General features: G+C 44.2%; 1 protein-coding gene across 1 annotated transcript in view; it reads left to right on the top strand.

Annotated features, from left to right (window-relative positions):
• Positions 1-3,006: 3,006 nt before the first annotated feature.
• The window catches only part of LOC143956276 (uncharacterized), a 32,143-nt gene continuing 17,644 nt past the window's right edge, over positions 3,007-17,505 (top strand). The window contains exons 1-2 of the mRNA XM_077466485.1: positions 3,007-3,105; positions 5,124-5,190. The gene's annotated coding sequence lies outside the window, so the exon portion shown is untranslated. The remainder of the gene's footprint in view (positions 3,106-5,123; positions 5,191-17,505) is intronic.

Genomic DNA, 17,505 nt, shown 5'->3' with positions numbered 1-17,505 from the left:
GCCCACGCCATAATCCCCCCTTCACCAAATGATTTGGACTAGTGCAAAAAGCAAGGTACATAAAAATATGGATGAGCGAGTTTGAGGTGGAGGAATTTGACTGGCCTGCACAGGGTCCTGACTTCCACCCAATAGAACACCTTTGGGATGAATTGGAGCAGAAACTGTGAGCCAGGCCTTCTTGTCCAACATCAATGTCTGACCTCACAAATGCGCTTCTGGAAGAATGGTCAAATATTCCCATAGACAGCATTCCTAGAAGAGTTGACGCTGTCAAACATGGAGGTGGAAACATGCTTTAGGGGTATTTTTCTGCTAAGGAGACAGGACAACTTCACTGTATCAAAGGGACGATGGACGGGGCCATGTGCCATAAAATCTTGGGTGAGAACCTCTTTCCCTCAGCCAGGGCATTGAAAATAAGTTGTGGATGGGTATTCTAGCATGACAATGACCCAAAAACATACAGCCAAGACAACAAAGGTGTAGCTCAAGAAGAAGCACATTAAGGTCCTGGAGTGACCTAGCCAGCCTCCAGACCTTGATCCCATAGAAAATATGTGGAGGGAGCTGAAGGTTTGAGTTACCAAACTTCAGCCTGAAACCTTTATGACTTGGAGGATCTGTAAAGAGGAGTGGGAAAAAATCCCTCCTGAGATGTGTGCAAACCTGGTGGCAAAATACAAAAAACATCTGACCTTTGTGATTGCCAACAAGGGTTTCACCATCAAGTACTAAGTCATGTTTTGCGAAGGGGTCAAATACTTATTTCGCTCATCAAAATGAAAATCAATTTTAAACTTTTTGGAAATACATTTTTCTGGATATTTTTGTTGTTATTCTGTCTCTCACGGTTAAAATAAACCTGCCAATAAAATTATAGACTGATCATTTCTTTGTCAGTGGGAAAATGTACAAAATCAGCAGGGGATCAAATACTTTTTCCCTCACTGTAGCTGCAAAGGGTGGGCCAGCTCAATATTGAACCTTACTAAGACTGGGATGCCATTAAAGTTCATGTGTGTGTAAAGGCAGGCATCTCAATACTTTTGGTAAAATAGTGTATATTTACAGTATCTCACAAAAGTGAGTACACCCCTCACATTTTTGTAAATATTTTATTCTATCTTTTCATGTGACAACACTTAAGAAATGACACTTGTCTACAATGTAAAGTAGTGAGTGTACAGCTTGTATAACAGTGTAAATTAGCTTTCACCTCAAAATAACCCAACACACAGCCATTAATGTCTAAACCACTGGCAACAAACGTGAGTACACCCCTAAGTGAAAATGTCCAATATTTTGTGTGGCCACCATTATTTTCCAGCACTGCCCTAACCCTCTTGGGCATGGAGGTCACCAGAGTTTCACAGATTGCCACTGGAGTCCTCTTCCACTCCTCCATGACGACATCACAGAGCTGGTGGATGTTAGACACCTTGCACTCTTCCAAATTCCATTTGAGGATGCCCCATAGATGCATCCTCAGAGTTTAGGTCCGGAGACATGCTTGGCCAGTCCATCAATTTTACCCTCAGCTTCTTTAACAAGGCAGTGGTCACCTTGGAGGTGTGTTTGGGGTCGTTGTCATGTTGTAATACTGCCCTGCGGCCCAGTCTCCGAAGGAAGGGGATCATGCTCCGCTTCAGTATGTCACGGAACATGTTGGCATTCATAATTCCCTCAATTAACTGTAGCTCCCCAGTGCCAGCAGCACTCATGCAGCACCAGACCATGACACTTCCACCACCATTCTTGACTGTAGGCAAGACACACTTGTCTTTGTACTTCTCACCTGGTTGCTGCCACACACGCTTCACACCATCTGAACTGAATACGTTTATCTTGGTCTCATCAGACCACAGGACGTGGTTCCAGTAATCCATGTCCTTAGTCTGCTTGACTTCAGCAAACTGTTTGTGGGCTTTCTTGTGTATCATCTTTAGAAGAGGCTTCCTTCTGAGCACTCATGCATCTATTTCCCAAAGAGAACCTCTGGATGTGATGCTGAGCACGTGCACTTAACTTCTTTGGTCGACCATGGCGAGGCCTGTTCTGAGTGGAACCTGTCCTGTTACACCGCTGTATGGTCTTGACCACCGTGCCGCAGCTCAGTTTCAGGGTCTTGGCAATCTTCTTATAGCCTAGGTCAGTGATGGCGAACCTTGGCACCCCAGATGTTTTGGAACTACATTTCCCATGATGCTCGATTACACTGCAGAGTGCATGAGCATCATGGGAAATTTAGTTCCAAAACATCTGGAGTGCCAAGGTTCGCCATCACTGGCCTAGGTCATCTTTATGTAGAGCATCAATTGTTTTTTTTCAGATCCTCAGAGAGTTCTTTGCCATGAGGTGCCATGTTGAACTTCCAGTGACCAGTATGATAGAGTGAGAGCGATAACACCAAATTTAACACACCTGCTCCCCATTCACACCTGAGACCTTGTAACACTAACGAGTCACATGACACCGGGGAGGGAAAATGGCTAATTGGGCCCAATTTGGACATTTTCACTTAGGGGTGTAGTCACTTTTGTTGCCAGCGGTTTAGACATTAATGGCTGGGTGTTGAGTTATTTTGAGGGGACGGCAAATTTACACTGTTATACAAGCTGTACACTCACTACTTTACATTGTAGACAAGTGTCATTTCTTCAGTGTTGTCATATGAAAAGATAGAATAAAATATTTACAACAAAAAATGAGGGGGGTACTCACTTCTGTGAGATACTGTATATATATATATATATATAGAGAGAGAGAGAGATGTCTGTATATACGGTACATTGGTATAACAATGTATTTCAATTAAAAAAATCTTGTTTTTCTTTTTTTGTCTTCATTTATATGAGGTGTATAATCTGTGTGTACTAATGTATGTAACGTAGTAGAGTTCTGCACTACATAATATAAACTGCAGGATTGATATTTTCCACAAGGAGGCGCTCTGACTTAATGTGAGTGGAACGCACACACACACAGGAAGTGATGTAAGGTGGACTGAGGAAGTGATGTCACACAGAAACAGGAAATTCCGGGTGATAGTTGAGTTGGGAGAAAATAGAAGAGGAGACATTGCTGGAACTGGCAGCAGAGGAGGTAATTAGATATTATCTTATATTTACATCCAGTAACCCCCCCTCTCCCGTCATGTCCGTCCTCTTCCTCCATAGTCACTGTGACGTCTTTTATCTCCAGAAGATACTACTACATATATAGAAGAGAACAATATATAATCAGCGACATCCTAAATATAGAATCATTTATCCAACTGTCCATCCAGAGCCTCTGGTTTATAGACCAGGTACATCCCGTAGAGTTGCCACCTCATCCCTTTAAACCCAAACACCTTTGAATTACACGGGTTCTGAGGATAATTAAATGCAGATAAGGCACCAAGTGAGTTTAATTACCACCTTAATCAGCCACAGAACCCGTGTGATTAATATGTGTTCGGGTTTAAAGGGATGAGGTGGCAGCCATACGTCCATGTCTTCTCTGGATCAGGAGATCCAGGGAAGGTCAGACCAAATGTCTCAGGTCCTACAAGACTGTCCAGTAATTTTCTCTGATTCCTGGTGTCCTAGGGATCTGTTTTGTGTATCAGAGATGAGTTCTGGATTTAGTGTTCCAGTACCAGCAGCGTCAGCACTGGTAGGCAGAGCAATCTTCTGCCCATCAGTGTCCACATACACTGTAGTACCAAAAGTATTGGGACGACTTCCTTTGTGGACCTTGCTTTGTGCAATGGTGTGCATTCATGTTGGAACAGGAAGGGGTCATCCCCAAACTGTTGCCACAAAGTTGGGGGCATGAAATTGTCCAAAATGTCTTGGTATGCCGATGCCTTAAGAGTTCCCTTCACTGGAACTAAGGGGTCAAGCCCAACCCCTGAAAAACAACCCCCACACCATAATCCCCCCTCCACCAAATGGATTGAACCAGTGCACAAAGCAAGGTCCATAAAGACACGGGTGAGCGGGTTTGGGATAGAGTTGCCACCTCATCCCTTTAAACCCGAACACATATTGATTACATAGCTTCTGTGGCTGATTAAGGTGGTAATTAAACTCACTTGGTGCCTTATCTGCATTTAATTAGACTCAGAACCTGTGTAATTCATATGTGTTCGGGTTTAAAGGGATGAGGTAGCAACCCTAGTTTGGGGGTGGAAGAACTTAACTGGCCTGCCCTGACCTCAACCCGATGGAACTTCTTTGGGATGAATTAGAGTGGAGACTACGAGACAGGCCTTCTTGTCCAACATCAATGCCTGACCTCACAATTGCACTTCTGGAAGAATGGTCAAACATTCCCATAGACACACTCCTAAACCTTGTGAACAGCCTTCCCAGAAGAGTTGAAGCTGTTATAGCTTTAAAGGGTGGGCCAACTCAATATTGACCCCTACGGACTAAGACTGGGATGCCATTAAAGTTCATGTGTGTGTAAAGGCATCTGTCCCAATACTTTTGGTAATATCGTGTAATTCAAGCTGTAGTAGATGACATTGGCTGGACAAACAGACGTCTGCAAGGTAAGTATTGTATGACACTGCTAGAATGGAGGGAGATAAAGGAGAAAGATGAAGCTGACAGCTGCGGGAGATGGAGCAGGGTGAGTAAGCTGTTCTTTCTTGTGGGCAAAGTGTGCCTCTTCACTGAACTTGATGATGGAACTTCATATGACGATACTGCCCAGGTTGGTAATGTCATTGCCTTGTTTCAAGTGCTGAGCACAGTCGTTGCAGATGACCATGGCTTTTTCAGTGGGCGGTAGCCTTTCCTTAATATTGCCCCTGACAGATGATGAAGGCTCGCTGTGGCTGTTAAGCAATACCCGCTGTTCTGGGTCTATTTTCGGGTACTCTGCTCAGTCTCTAAGGATGTTGCTGCTTTGCAATTTCCTCCTCCTCCTGCCCATCTCTCCACTGTTTCATCTCGTCAATCCAAGTTGGGTCATGCACCTCATCATTATCCACCCCCTCCTCTTCCTGACTGGACTCAAAGGCTAAGTTCACCTTTTCATAAATAATTAAAAGCTGAACTAGATCAAAGTCCCTCCCCAATCCAGAAAATATTTGGTGATCCATTAACAGCCAGCAACTGTCTTCACAGGACCCCCAGGTAACCAGTGCTGAGAAGATTCTACAAGTCACCAACAAGTTCATTGATCTGCTGATAGGTAGGTGAGCAGTGCTGGGAATTCTGGGACATTATCCAGTAACAGACAAGGGATGTGTCTGGATGGTGACTGTATCATTGTGTGTGTCAGGTTCCTATAAGGTGTCAGGATGTCACTGTCTATTTCTCCATGGAGGAGTGGGAGTATTTAGGAGGACACAAGGATCTCTACAAGGACGTCATGATGGAGAATCAGCCGCCCCTCACATCACCGGGTAAGAGGAGACTTTATTGTAAAGGAGAGAGCAGTACGGAGGCTCCACCTAGATCCCCCATCATCTGATAAACACATAGAAACAATGTATTCAGTCAGTGTGTGTGTTTCCTACAGATGGATCCAGTAATGGGAACCAACCAGAGAGATGTCCCCGTCCTCTGTATTCCCGGGATTCCACACAGGAAGATCTCACCATCCCCCACCATCATCAGGTAGAACACAAAAGTGACTCTTGACTTTATGAGATTATACTATTCTCTCAGCCTATTGGTCTGCCTATTTTAATATTTTTTTTCTATTATTTTTGTTTAGGATTATGAACAGATGTATCTGAAAGTTAAGGTTAAAGAGGAAGAAGAGGAGCCAGGTTATCAGGCGTCTATTGAGGAAGCATGGATGTTGGTGACCCCTAAAGAGGAGGAACCTTCTCTAGATATCGGCACAGGTGAGTAATAAACACTAAATACAGAAACTGTTCAAGTAGCTAGATTGATGATTAAAGATATGTAGAGCTTCACATCAGGTAATATGATATCTAAAGGACATCATGATGGAGAATCAGCCGCCCCTCACATCACCGGGTAAAAGGAGACTTTATTGTAAAGGAGAGAGCAGTACGGAGGCTCCACCTAGATCCCCCATCATCTGATAAACACATAGAAACAATGTATTCAGTCAGTGTGTGTGTTTCCTACAGATGGATCCAGTAATGGGAACCCACCAGAGAGATGTCCCCGTCCTCTGTATTCCTGGGATTCCACACTGGGAGGTCACACCTTCCCTCAACAAGAAGAGGTACATGGGATTGAACAGTTAAACCTAAAATATGCATCTATATAACTGTGTATTCTTTTTACACAAGCATTTTATCACCTTTTGTGGTTTAGGATGAAGAACTTATAGACATCAAAGTTGAGGTTAAAGAGGAAGAAGAAGAGTCGTTGGTGAGTGGAGATCAGCAGTCTATGGAGGAGGGAGAGATTATTCTGAAATGTTTACAGGAGGAATCTTCTCCACATATGGACACAAGTAAGTAATATATATTAATAAACCCACAGTTGATCCAAGTTGAGGCAGAAGCCTATATAAAGCAACATTTTCTACATCAAATAAAGGGTTTATCCCTGATCCCAAATGGCAGAAAAATAATTCCCTGCATAGACATTCTACCATGTTTTTCCTTCAAAAATTGGTGGCCATTCACATTTTATGAGACAGTCAGTACAAAATAAACCAATGCTATTCTACATTTTTACAGCAGCTGTTCCACAAAGAATTCTTTCTTTATACAGAGAATGTCACATCCTTACTTAACCACTTCCGCACCGCCCACCATGGATATACGTCGCTACTTTGGTGTCAAATACCAGAATCGCTGCCATAATCCCAGTATATTTATCCACATAAAAGTGATCCCAGTAGCAGATTCGACACAGGATTATTTTTATAGGTGGCGGGAGAGGTAACCCCCTCTCCCGCCGCCATTAAGTAGTTTCCTGCCGCTTACCGAAGATGATTAGGTCCGATGGATGGATGGGCAGGAAGTCGAGTGAGGGCAAGATGGCCCCCACTTGACTCTATGCCCTCAGAGGACTGGAGCGACGTCAAACATCACTTCTGCCCTCTGGCCATTTAAAAAAAAAAAAAAAAAAAAATATATATATATATATATATATATATATATATATATATATATATATATATATATAGTATATATTTTTTTATTATTGCTTTTAAGTGTAAGTGAGAGATCTGAGGTCTTTTTAACCCCAGATCTCACATTAAAGAGGCCCCGTCCTGCTTATTTCTATCACAAGAAATGTTTACTTTCCTTGCAATATTAATAAAAGTGATCAAAAAATTTTTTTTTAAAGGCACAGTGTCCCAGTGTTGGCAGAAGCGGACGCATATGCAAGTCGTGCCCACATATGTAAACGGTGTTCAAACCACACGGGAGGTATCGCCGCAATCATTAGAGTGAGAGAAATAATTCTAGTACTAGATTTCCTGTTTAACGCTAAACGGGTAACCTGTAGCAATTTCAAAAATCGTCGCTTATAGAGATTTTTATTTAAGTTTGTTGCCATTCCACAAGCGTGCGCAATTTTAAAGCATAACGTGTTCGGTATAAATTTACTGGGCGTAACATCATCTTTCACATTATACAAAAAATTTTGGTTAACTTTACTGTTTACTCATTTTTTTATTTAAAAAAAAGTTGTATTTTTTTCCCCCAAAAAAATTGTGTTTGTAAGACCGCTGTGCAAATACAATGTGACATACAATATTGCAATGATATCCATTTTATTCTCTAGGGTGTCTGCTAAATATATATATATAATGTTTGGGGGTTCTAAATAATTTTCCAGCAAAAAAATAGCGATTTTAACTTGTGAACAACACGTTTCAGAAATAGGCCTAGTGCTTAAATGGTTGTCAGGTCACCTAGAGCCCAGGTGACAGGTGCACACCGTAGGGTTGGGGATGCACCGCAAGGCTGTGGACCCTATGGCTGACGGCTGCAGACGGGGGACAGATCCCACTGGGGTAAGAGCGTAAGATTCCCCGGGGCGCGGAGTCTAAGAGCCAGCTGGTGTTCACCAGAGCTTTGAGTGGTGAAGATGGTCTTGGCTGCAACTGGCTCCAGGTCGCGACCCCCAGGGTCCCCCAGCTCACACCCACAGTAGGTAACAGGAGGATAGGGATGGTGAGGGACAAAGCCAAGGTCGGGGCCACAAGCAGAACAGAATAGTCGGGTACACGCCAATAGGTCAGGGTCACAGGCAAGCAGGGATGGTCAGAACACGCCAAGGTCGGTAACGGAAATCAGAAGCAGAGTACACGACAGGAAACAGGAAGCTAATACACAAAGGTTGATCAGCAGGATAGGCTAGCAGTGCAAAGGTTAATATAGTGTAGTCTGATAGGGGCTAGGGTGGAGCCAGAGGAAGGAAATAAAAGCAGTCAGGTGAAGCTCGGCTGGTCTCTAGAAATGAACACATGCAGACAGGTAAGGAGAACAACTCTAATGCATAACCATGACAGTACCCCCCCTCTTACGAGGCCTCCCCCTCCCCCGCCTGGGACCAGGTTTAGAGGGGAACTTCAAATGAAACTTCCTCAACAGACGAGGTGCAAAGACCTCGGAAGCCGAAATCCACGACCTCTCCTCAGGACCAAAACCTTTCCAGTGCACGAGGTACTGGAGAATGCCTCTACAGAGTCGGGAATCCAAAATTTGGCTAACCTCGTACTCCTGATCATCCTCAGAGACCGGTGCTATGGTAGGGGAAGGACGAGAGAACTTATTGAGGACTAACGGCTTTAGAAGGGCAACATGGAAGGAGTTAGAGATTTTGAGGCTTTTGGGAATCTGGAGCTTGAAACAAACCGGATTCAGTTTAGAAATTATGGTGTATGGACCAATGAATCTTGGGGCAAATTTGAGGGAAGGAACCCGGAGTTTGATGTTCCTGGTGGAGAGCCAGACTTTGTCTCCTGGCTGAAAAGAGGGTGGCTTACGCCTGCGACGGTCAGCAAAACTCTTGAATTTGTTGGCAGCTTTCTGGAGGGAATCATGAACGTCAGCCCACATGGAATTGAATGATTCCTGAACAGTAGCCAAAGCTGGAATGTCAGAAGAACAAATCATAGGAAGGGAAAGCTGAGGATGTCTTCCATAAACAGTGAGGAAGGGTGTTTTCTGAGAACTGACGTTAACATGATTATTGTGGGAGAACTCAGCCCACGGTAATAGTGATGCCCAATCATCATGATGGGCAGAGACCAAGGTACGGAGAAAGACCTCTAACTCCTGATTAACTCTCTCAGTCTGGCCATTGGATTGGGGATGATAAGAAGAGGTAAAATCCAAGGTAATGTCGAGGGATTTGCAAAAGGCTCCCCAAAAACGAGAAGTAAATTGCACACCCCTGTCCGAGACGACATGCGAAGGAACACCATGAAGGCGGAAAATCTCTCGTACAAAAATGGGAACCAAGGCAGGGGCAGAAGGGAGACCAGGAAGAGGAACAAAATGAGCCATCTTGGAGAACCGATCGATTACTACCCAAATGGCCGTATTATTCTCCGATAGTGGAAGATCAGTGATAAAATCCATGGCGATATGAGACCAGGGCTCCTTAGGAATGGGCAAGGGCATGAGAAGACCAGCAGGGGCTTGAGTGGAAGATTTAGACTGAGCACAGACGTGACAAGCCTTAACATAGTCTTTAACATCCGAGCGGAGATTAGGCCACCAGTAGTGACGACTGATAAGCAGGAAGGATCGGAGGAACCCAGCATGACCTGCCATCTTGGAATCATGTCCCCAACGAAGGATCTTGGTTCTTAGCTCCGTGGGAACAAAGGTCTTACCAGGAGGAATCTTTGATTCCAGGGTGGTAGAATGGGCAACAATGCAAGAGGTAGGAATAATCGGCTCAGGATCAGGGTTGGACTCCTCGTCCAAGGTGTCAAATGACCTAGAGAGTGCATCAGCTCGACCGTTGCAGGAACCAGGTTTGTACGTAATCGTGAATTTAAAACGAGAAAAGAAGAGACTCCACCTGGCCTGTCTGGGGTTCAGACGTTTAGCATTCTGTAGGTACTGTAGATTCTTATGATCAGTAAAGATCGTTATGAGTGAGGGGAACCTTCCAAGAGATGACGCCACTCCTCCAACGCCAATTTAATTGCGAGAAGTTCCCGATCACCAATGGCATAATTTCTCTCTGCCTGAGAATTTTTTTTGGAGAAGAACGCACATGGTTGACGTTTCTTCTCAAAGTCCTGAAGAAGCACAGCTCCCACCCCCATCGAAGAAGCGTCTACTTCAATAAAAAATGGGTCTTCAGGATTTGGTCTCCTCAAGAGGGGTCCAGAGACAAAGGCCTGTTTCAGATCGTGAAACGCAGAGACAGCCTCGGAAGACCAGTCTTTGGCATTAGCACCCTTCTTGGTCAAAGCGATAATAGGCGCAGCAATGGAAGAGTAATTCCTTATGAACTGCCTATAATAATTTGTGAAGCCAAGGAAACGCTGTGTGGCCTTGAGGCTAGCAGGAAGGGGCCAGTTGGTAATGGCAGAGACCTTTCCGGGATCCATGCGAAGACCCTCACTAGAAACAAAACATCCCAGAAACAGGACCTCGGAACATTCAAAGGAACATTTCTCCATCTTGGCATAGAGATTGTTCTCTCTAAGGCGCTGAAGTACGGTGCGTACATGGTTTCTGTGAGCAGGCAGATTTTGGGAAAAGATGAGAATGTCATCCAGATAGATGACAACAAACTGGTACAGTAGATCCCTGAATATTTCGTTGACAAAGTTCTGGAACACAGCTGGAGCATTACACAAACCAAAAGGCATAACCAAGTACTCGTAATGCCCGTCCCTAGTGTTAAATGCGGTCTTCCATTCGTCACCTTCTCGTATTCGAATGAGATTGTATGCACCTCTGAGATCCAATTTAGTGAAAATGGAAGCCCCCTTCAACCTGTCAAATAGCTCAGATATTAGAGGTAAGGGGTAACGGTTTTTAATAGTCACAGCGTTTAAACCTCTATAGTCAATGCAGGGCCTGAGGGTGCCATACTTTTTGGCAACGAAAAAGAACCCTGCTCCTGCAGGCGATGAGGATTTCCGGATGAAACCTCTCTCCAAATTCTCAGCGACATACTCAGACATGGCTTGGGTCTCTGGAATGGATAAAGGGTAGGTACGACCCCTGGGCAGGGTTGCTCCAGGGACAAGGTCAATAGCACAGTCAAAAGATCTGTGAGGAGGAAGTACCTCAGCAGACTTCTTACAGAACACATCCCGGAAATCGCTATAAGCCGCAGGAAGATCGGACGAGACAGATGTGGTAGCAATGGGAAGTTTCCTCTTGGGGGTCACCTAGGAAAGACAAGACGAGAAACACGAAGGACCCCAGGCCAGGATCTGCCCAGATACCCAGTCCACATGTGGCGAGTGGAGCTGCAGCCAAGGAAGACCCAATACAATGGGGGTAGAGGCCTTGGGTAGGATGAGGAAGGAGATCCACTCCTGGTGGAGTATCCCTACCGACATCCTAATAGGTAGCATCTGGAAACGGATAGGACCCCCTGGGAGCACAGTGCCATCAATTGCCGAGACTACTAGTGGAGTAGCGAGGGGAGAAAGGGTAAGCTTCATAGAAGAGGCAGTTCTCCAGTCCATAAAATTGCCGGCAGCCCCGGAGTCCAGATATGCTAGGACTGATTGGGGAGAAGTGCCTACATGGAGGAACACCGGAAGAAGGAGACGAGAAGGTGATGTTTCTGGGTCCAATACTCCACCTTCCAAATGTATTAGACCCGAGCGTTTCCCGGACGGAGCGAGCAGGAGTCACGAAAATGACCCTTTCCCTCACAATAAAGACACAAGCCCAGAGTTCTGCGTCTAGCACGTTCTTCGGGGGTTAGTCTGGTCTGGCCCAGCTGCATGGGCTCCTCAGCAGACGGAAGATGCTCCACAGGGCGACGGGGAAAAAGCTCAGGCTGACTAGAACCTGGGGGGTGCTGGCGTCTTTTTTCTAAGGACCTCTCCTGGAAGCGAATGTCAAGTTGATTACATAAGGAAATGACTTCATCTAGACCGGCGGGGATAGCTCTTCCTGCTAATTCGTCCTTCACTCGGTCTGAGAGGCCATGTAAAAAGGTTGCGACCAGGGCCTCATTGTTCCAGCTCAATTCCGCTGTAAGGATACGGAACTGAAGTGCATATTGGCCCACTGAACCAGATTCTTGGCGAAGGCGTAAAAGGGCACTAGCCGCAGAAGAAACCCGAGCTGGCTCCTCAAAGATGTTACGAAAGAGCTTCAAGAAGTCGGACAGGCTGGAAACCACTGGATCATTTTTCTCCCACAGGGGGGCAGCCCAGGCTAAAGCTTCACCGGAGAGGAGAGAAATGATATAGGCTACCTTTGCCCGATCGGATAGAAAGTTTTGAGGCTGGAGCTCAAAATGAATGGTGCATTGGCTGAGGAAGCCCCTGCAGGCCTTGGAGTCCCCAGAGAAACGGGACGGAGCAGGCAGTACTAATGAATGCGTGGATGCGACTGGTGCGATAGGTGCAGTCGCAGACTGTACTTGAGGCTGCGGGTTCGGGGTTCCCAAGGAAGCCTGTAGCTGCTCGAAGCGAGAAGCCAGATCCTGGAGGAATCGCATCACCTGAGTCTGATTAGATTCCTGGGTCTCGAGTCTCCGCACTATGCCCTGCAATGGATCGACTGCAGGGAGCGGCACGTCAGCCGGGTCCATGGCTGATCAAACTGTCAGGTCACCTAGAGCCCAGGTGACAGGTGCACACCGTAGGGTTGGGGATGCACCGCAAGGCTGTGGACCCTACGGCTGACGGCTGCAGACGGGGGACAGATCCCACTGGGGTAAGAGCGTAAGATTCCCCGGGGCGCGGAGTCTAAGAGCCAGCTGGTGTTCACCAGAGCTTCGAGTGGTGAAGATGGTCTTGGCTGCAACTGGCTCCAGGTCGCGACCCCCAGGGTCCCCCAGCTCACACCCACAGTAGGTAACAGGAGGATAGGGATGGTGAGGGACAAAGCCAAGGTCGGGGCCACAAGCAGAACAGAATAGTCGGGTACACGCCAATAGGTCAGGGTCACAGGCAAGCAGGGATGGTCAGAACACGCCAAGGTCGGTAACGGAAATCAGAAGCAGAGCACACGACAGGAAACAGGAAGCTAATACACAAAGGTTGATCAGCAGGATAGGCTAGCAGTGCAAAGGTTAATATAGTGTAGTCTGATAGGGGCTAGGGTGGAGCCATTCCAGAGGAAGGAAATAAAAGCAGTCAGGTGAAGCTCGGCTGGTCTCTAGAAATGAACACATGCAGACAGGTAAGGAGAACAACTCTAATGCATAACCATGACAATGGTTAGGTATTGTGTCTCGACTGTGTTGCTATTGAGAACAACATCAATGTATCGAACCCTCAACCCAAGATTCCCAACAAATGTGGTAGAGGTATTATAGGCCATATGGTATACAAATCCTCACTCCTCTCCTGTAGAATGTAATTGTTTTATTTACCCAATATACGCAGAAAGCCAGATGGAGATACTGTACACCATATGAAAGGTCCATCTCCATTCCTCAATATAACGTCATGTTCCCAACAAATGAGGAGGAGATACTGTACACCATATGAAAGGTCCATCTCCATTCCTCAATATAACGTCATGTTCCCAACAAATGAGGAGGAGATACTGTACACCATATGAAAGGTCCACCTCCATTCCTCAATATAACGTCATGTTCCCAACAAATGAGGAGGAGATACTGTACACCATATGAAAGGTCCATCTCCATTCCTCAATATAACGTCATGTTCCCAACAAATGAGGAGGAGATACTGTACACCATATGAAATGTCCATCACCGTTTTTTCAAAAAAATCTCATGGAAAAAGTAACAATATCACCAATACACAAACATTCTTACAATTGTTTATGTGTGCTTTTTGTGTATTGTATCCTTTATGTGGCTTGTATTCATATATTTCTGATATGATTGCACCTAATACTATGATAGAGGCCTTTAAAGTTGGTAAACTTTGCATCAAAGTATTAAACTCCTGAATGCAGGACTAGAAAAATTCCTATAACACTTTTTTAAACATTGCTTTCCAACAGATGGACACTGTGTATGGAATATGAATACCACAGAGGGAGATCTTATTTTATTTCCAGATTATGAACAAGATAACGGGACATCACAACATTCCCCAACAACAAATTCCTTTGGTCAAAGACCAACAGATCCATCTAATTCCAAGGAATCTCTTTTAAACCATGAAGAAGTTCATATAGGAGACAATTCTTTGTCATGTTTAGAGTGCGGGAAAGCTTTCCCTGACAACAGAGCACTTCTTAGACACCAGAAAATTCACGCTTATAAAAATCCTTTTTTCTGTTCGGAGTGTGGGAAATGTTACCCGAACAAAGGAAAGCTGCTTATACACCAGAGGTGTCACACAGGTGAGCGTCCTTTTTCTTGTTCAGAGTGCGGGAAATGTTTTGCTCACAAAGGTGACCTTTTTATACACCAGAGAACTCACACAGGCGAGCGTCCATTTTCCTGCTCAGAGTGTGGGAAATGTTTCACAGAGAAAGGAGGCCTTATTAGACACCAGAGAATTCACACTGGTGAGCGTCCTTTTTCCTGCTCAGAGTGCGGGAAATGTTTTGCTTACAATGGAGACCTTTATATGCACCGGAGAATTCACACAGGTGAGCGCCCTTTTTCCTGCTCAGAGTGTGGGAAATGTTTCACAGAGAAAGGTGGCCTTCTTAGACACCAGAAAATTCACACACAGGAGCGTCCTTTTTCCTGTTCACACTGCGGGAAATGTTTCACTCAGAAAGGAGACCTTCTTAGACACGAGAGAATTCATACAGGTGAGCGTCCTTTTTCCTGTTCAGAGTGCGGGAAGTGTTTCACAGAGAAAGGAGGCCTTCGTAGACACCAGAAAATTCACACAGGCGAGCGTCCTTTTTCCTGTTCCAAGTGTGAAAAATCTTTTATTGTAAAAGAAAAACTTCTTTTACACCAGAAAATTCACACTCGTTAGCAACCTTTTCTCTGATTCAAATGCGGGAAATGTTTCAACGAGAAAGGAAAACATCTTCTATGCTTAAAGTCACACTGGTGAGCGCTCGTTCAGAGGGGGTGGAAATTTTTCAAGCAGAAAGGATACCGTCTTAAACAGAAAAAAATTCACATGGGCGAGGCATCTATTTTTCTGTTTGGAGTGTGGGAAATGTTTTGTTAAGAAAAGCGTAATACTCGGACAAGAGAATTCACACAAGTGTAATTTCTTTTTCATGTTTTTCTTGGAAAGAAAGCCTGGTTGGACATTGGAAATTTTACCGATGTAGTAAAGTCAGATACGGAGCCAGTTTAAACCATTTCCCATAGAATAATCTATATTTCTACAGCTCTTCTAGCAAAAAATGGTTTCTGTAGTCAGAAGTTAAACCTTTTTTCTTCCAAAAACACACCATCTGCGCTGCCTCGAATTGAGACAGAGAAATTCATATCATTCAGTAAGGAAAATAGTATGAAATAAATTGACTTGACAATAAAAATATCATCGATGTATCTACCGCACAGCCCAACGGTTCCATCAATTGTAGTAGAGATATTGTAGACCATATGATATACAAATCTCCAGTCTTCAAGGAATGTAATCTTTCAATTAGCCACACTACCAAATTAGAAGATACTGTGCACCATATTAATGGCCATCTCCATTCCTTCCAAATAACGTCATGTTCCCAATATACGAACTGGAGATATTGTACCCCATATGGAAGGTCCATCTACATTCCTTCCATATAACATCATGTTTCCAACAAATGAGGTGGAGCTACTGGACACCACATTAAAGGTCCATCTCCAATGTCCAATATAATATCATGTTTCCAACAAATGAGGTGAAGATACTGGACACCATATGAAAGGTCCATCGACATTCCTCAATATGTCATGATCCCAACAAATGAGGAGGAGATACTGTACACCATATGAAAGGTCCATCTCCATTCCTCAATATAACGTCATGTTCCCAACAAATGGAGGAGATACTGTACACCATATTAAAGTTCCATCTCCATTCCTCACTATAATATCATGTTCCTAACAAATGTGGAGGAGATACTGTACACCATATGAAAGGTCCATCTCCATTCCTCAATATAACGTCATGTTCCCAACAAATGGAGGAGATACTGTACACCATATTAAAGTTCCATCTCCATTCCTCACTATAATATCATGTTCCTAACAAATGAGGAGGAGATACTGTACACCATATGAAAGGTCCATCTCCATTCCTCAAATAACTTCATGTTCCCAACAAATGAGGAAGAGATACTGTACACCATATGAAAGGTCCATCTCCATTCCTCAATATAACGTCATGTTCCCAACAAATGAGGAGGAGATACTGTACACCATATGAAAGGTCCATCTCCATTCCTCAATATAACGTCATGTTCCCAACAAATGAGGAGGAGATACTGTACACCATATGAAAGGTCCATCTCCATTCCTCAATATAACGTCATGTTCCCAACAAATGAGGAGGAGATACTGTACACCATATGAAAGGTCCATCTCCATTCCTCAATATAACGTCATGTTCCCAACAAATGAGGAGGAGATACTGTACACCATATGAAAGGTCCACCTCCATTCCTCAATATAGGGTCACGTTCCCCACAAATGAGGTGGAGATACCGTACACCATAATAAAAATTAATCTTCATTCCTTCTGTATAATGTCATATTCCCAACAAATGAAGTAAAGGAGGGTCCATTCGCAGTACAAATGTCATTGCACAGATGCTGTTATCGGGTGTGTTTTTAGTGTATTGTATTCTGTATCTGGTTTGTCTTTATTTATTATAGTGATTATTGCTCCAAGTTCCAGAATTCTGTGAAACTGTTTAGTGCTGTACAAACATATATGACTTTTCAATGTAAAACATGATGTATACTTTAACATTTATTACATTCACATCCGGATGTGGATAAAGACTATTAGTTACATTTGTTTGTAGATGTTTTGCTGGAATTATAATTGTTATTTGTAATATACTTGGTGTATGTTAATCGTTATGTTTCTTTTTTTATTTATGTTAAAAAGAATGGTTAAGTATCATAATGCAAGAGCAATTGAGATGTAAGTTGTGGATATTCGTAATATTGTACCATTCAGAAAATGGAAAATAAAAATATATAAAAAAAATTGGTTTCCAATAAGTGGTCCCTGTGCATGGAATAAGAATACCTTAGAGGGAGAACTTAGTTTATTTCCAGATTGTTATGTACAAGATAATGGGACACCATCCTTAACTAGTTGCTGACCGCCGGCCGTCAAATGACGGCCAGGCGGCGCAGCTATTGTGGCGGGAGGCCGTCATATGACGGCCTCCCGTTTAAACAGGGAATGCGCGCGATCATGCGCGCACACCCCTGTTTCTTTGGTGGCGGCGTGTCACGGAGACACTGCTCGCCACCGAAGGGGATGAACAGCCATTGGTTATGGCTGTTTACC

Source organism: Lithobates pipiens, unplaced genomic scaffold (genome assembly GCF_037356315.1).
Source record: "Lithobates pipiens isolate NorthernLeopardFrog02 unplaced genomic scaffold, aLitPip1_a1.2 Scaffold_35, whole genome shotgun sequence".
Lineage (NCBI taxonomy): Eukaryota > Metazoa > Chordata > Amphibia > Anura > Ranidae > Lithobates > Lithobates pipiens.
The sequence above is the reverse complement of the archived record's forward strand: the minus strand, read 5'-3'. Positions and strand labels throughout refer to the sequence as shown.